Source organism: Cupressus sempervirens, chromosome 8 (genome assembly GCF_028749045.1).
Source record: "Cupressus sempervirens isolate cs-2001-9-10 chromosome 8, ASM2874904v1, whole genome shotgun sequence".
Lineage (NCBI taxonomy): Eukaryota > Viridiplantae > Streptophyta > Pinopsida > Cupressales > Cupressaceae > Cupressus > Cupressus sempervirens.
In genome coordinates, this window is record NC_143125.1 from 464,854,045 (window position 1) to 464,857,601 (window position 3,557).

The following is a 3,557-nucleotide window of genomic DNA, read 5'->3' on the forward strand; positions in this document are numbered from 1 at the left end:
TAAAAAATATTTAATTACTAATTTATAATATAAATGTAATGTTAGTTAGCTATTGATATTGTGTTTTATTTTTGTCTAATTAAAACATATATTTAATTATCATTAAATTTGATTTCTACTTTAAAATATAAATATAATGTTAGAATCTTCGCAATAATATTTTATTTTATTTAAATTCAAAACTCTTTAAAATATATTTGATCTCTTTTAAATTTTCATGCTTCCAAAAATATTGTCTCGTCAAAATCCACCCTAAGACCCCAATATATGAACCAATTTAAATCTAAAATAAAAATATATGAACCAATTTAAGCCCTAGATTTGATCAGTTAAGTGGCATAGAAGACCTGAATTTTTTTGCTGTTTACAATTTACAAGAGGAGCAAAATTAGGGTTGACGGTATCATCCCGTATTCGACAAGGCTAGGCTTTTTCCTTCTTAAACACGCTTGCAGGGCACAGTGTCAAGGGTATCTGGGAAAACAGGTTTTAGGTCATTCAACACTCTCGCATCAATGGCGGAAAAGATCGACTTCATCTGCCGTGGAGATTATCTCTGTTCGATACAGTTGTATCCCTTTGGGCATCTTTAATTTGATGCGGTATCTTTCTTTTTCTTTCGGTATCTCTTTCTTTATTCCGCATCTTTCTTTATCTTTTAAACTGAGGTGAGTAGGTAATGATCGCATCACATGGCAGAATTCTTCTTTTCTTTTACACCACTCTGGGAATTTTTCTTTTCCATTTTTCCCCACTCTGAGAATTTGAGCTGTTTTTCTCTGTTCTAGTAGATTTTGGCCATTCCTTTAAGAAGCTATTAAAGGAGAATGTGGTTTGTAGTTGGATTGTGTGCTAGCCAGGCCAGTGTTGCTTTTCAAGGGAGTTGAACTTCTCAATACTGGCCTTGCTGTCACAACGTCTGTCTGCGAAGCACGAACTGCATGTTTTAAGTTGGAAGGTAGTTTGTTTGCGATCTAGGGTTTGCAAATTTGTCCTTAACCAGTGTTTTTTGCCAGAAAATTTTGGAATTTCATTTTTTCAAAGTTCTTAATGTCTGATTATTTCTTAGGGCTTCAACTCCTATGATTTTCTTTGACATTATTGTTTTGAAAATTTGCTGAAAAGTTTGCAGGTTTATTTGTGTTTGTTTATTTGAATATTTTGTGTACGTTAAAGCTCTGAAGCATTCATCAGCTAGATGTTTTGGCTGGCGATTTATTTGTCGAGTGTTTATTGAGTGATAGATCTGGGGTTTTTATTTATTTGTCTCGAAAATTTGATGATGCAAATTTCGCAGTTGTGCTTCTGTTTGTGCATTCTACAGATAGATGTTTAGGCCGGTAGATCGATATATGGAATTTTTTATGAGAAGGGTTTACTATTCAATAGTTGTACAGGGTTTTTTTTTTCTTTGGCTTCGAATTCGGCATTGATTGGTTTGCATTTTTAATCGTGTTTCTATATTCGAAATTTCCTGTAGATCAAAGCTGTAAAGCATTCATTCAACAGCTAGATGAATTGGCCGGTAGCTGAATATATGGCAAATTTTTTGGGAAGGGTGCTTACTCACCGATACTTCTAGGGTTTATTTTATTTGACTTAAAAGTTTGACGATAATTAGATTGTAGTTTGAAAGTTTCCTCTACATTAAAGCTGTAAAGCATTCTTCAGCTATAGTTTTAGGTCAGTGGCTTAATATATTGCAAAATTATCTGAGAAGGGTTTACTGAATTAAAATTCTAGGGTTTATTTTATTTGACTTCAAAAATTGGTAATGATCAATTTACATTTCTGCTTTTGTTTGTATATTTGAACATTCCTTTATATTAAAGCTGTAAAACATTCATCAGCTAGATGTGTTGATCTGCAGCTCAATGTATGGCAAAAATTTGGGGGGAGGGTTTGTTGAGCAATAGTTCTAGAGATTTTTCTGTTTGGCTATGAGTATGGCCTTCGGTTTCCATTCGTAATATTTTGAGATTGCTGTGTTAGCAGATCTTTTGAAAAGTGTTTGAGAAAGTTTGCAGCAAGACACTGGTGAACATGGTGTTTTTAATAATTCCTTCTATGCAAGACAAAAACCAACTCGGTCTGGGTGTCATTTGGCTCACAATTTAGCCTATGGAGAATCAAGTTCAAGTTCAAGTTCAACTAATAGCTTTAGTGGATGATCTTGATAGATGTCAGGCAAATGTTTCATTGCAGGTATGCAAAACTCTTATTTCTTTTGGATCAATTTTTTTCTCTTTAATTTTAATTAAACTATTTTTATCTTACAATTCAGATTTTTGTGGCCATAAATCTGGTGTTAGCTGAGTGCAAAATTAAAGTTTGATCTCAAGATGGCTAAAGAATTGAGGAGCAGTCACAAGGATTTTTAAAGATAAGGACTATCAATCTTTATTTGTAAAATCATTCAAACTCTCTTAAATTTGCCAAACCTAAATTAGTGAACAATTTAGAGCACTTATTTATGGAGCTACGGAATATGGGAAGCTTTCAACTCAGATATTATCAGCAGTGAATCTAAATTACATAGCTTTCTATGACACCTATTGATGGAGATAGGAGTATGGGAAGCCTGCAATTCAGGTTTTATCTGCTATAAATCCAAATTACATAGCTTCCTACAACATCTACTGATGAAGATCTAGAGTATGAGAAACTTTCAACTCAGGTTTTATCGGCTATCAATCCAAATTACATAGTTTGCTATGACACCTATTGATGGAGAGGCAGAGAATGTGAAATTTCAACTCAGGTTTTATCAACTATTAATTCAAATTACATAGTTTGCTATGACACCTCTTGATGGAGAGACAGTCTGTGAAATTTCAAGTCAGGTTTTATCAGCCATTAATTACACTTATTGACAGAGAATCAGAGTATAAGAAACTTTCAACTCAGGTTTTATCAGCTATTAATTCAAACAGTTTTTTACATTATCTCTTGATGGAGATAAGAGAACGAGAAGTCTCAATTGAGTATTACCATGTATAAATTTGTTCTTGAAGATGAAAAATGGGAAGCTCTCTACAAATAGAGATAAGAAATCCATATGATCTTTGTAAAATTTTGAATCTTAATTATGAGCGTTCAAAGCATATAATGTTTTTAAAATTAAAAATTAATAAAATTGTTGTATGGTGCTTTTTTAAGTTGGTTTGTTTATGTATTGGGCTGACATTTGCATGGAAATATTATCTTTATTTTAATTATTTAAAAAGTTATTTAATTGGTTGAGATAATTCGTTTAACAGTGCTAATTTGAAAGATGTGTGAGTAACTAGAAAAATGTTCATGTTAATTATAATGCTATTAATGTTCATCAAAGAGTGTAATTAACTCATGGGACACTACAAAGACATTCTATCTTTAAAAAGTTATTTAATTTGGTTGAGATAATTCGTTTAACAATGCTAATTTGAAAGATGTGTGAGTAACTAGAAAAATGTTCATGTTAATTATAATGCTATTAATGTTCATCAAAGAGTAATTGACTCATTGGACACTACGAAGACACTCTATCAAAAAATGGTGGTCCAATATCAAAAAAT

At 32.0% G+C, this 3,557-nt stretch overlaps 1 long non-coding RNA gene across 2 annotated transcripts; it reads left to right on the forward strand.

Moving 5' to 3' along the window:
• The first annotated feature begins 317 nt into the window (after positions 1-317).
• Positions 318-3,158, forward strand: LOC149543249 (uncharacterized). Of its 2 annotated transcripts, none has more exons than XR_016355610.1 (3): positions 318-602; positions 1,481-2,205; positions 2,285-3,158. It is a non-coding gene; the product is annotated as an uncharacterized LOC149543249 (long non-coding RNA). The 2 variants fall into 2 exon arrangements; XR_016355609.1 differs by having other exon boundaries at positions 328-602; positions 1,996-2,205.
• The last annotated feature ends 399 nt before the right edge of the window (positions 3,159-3,557 follow it).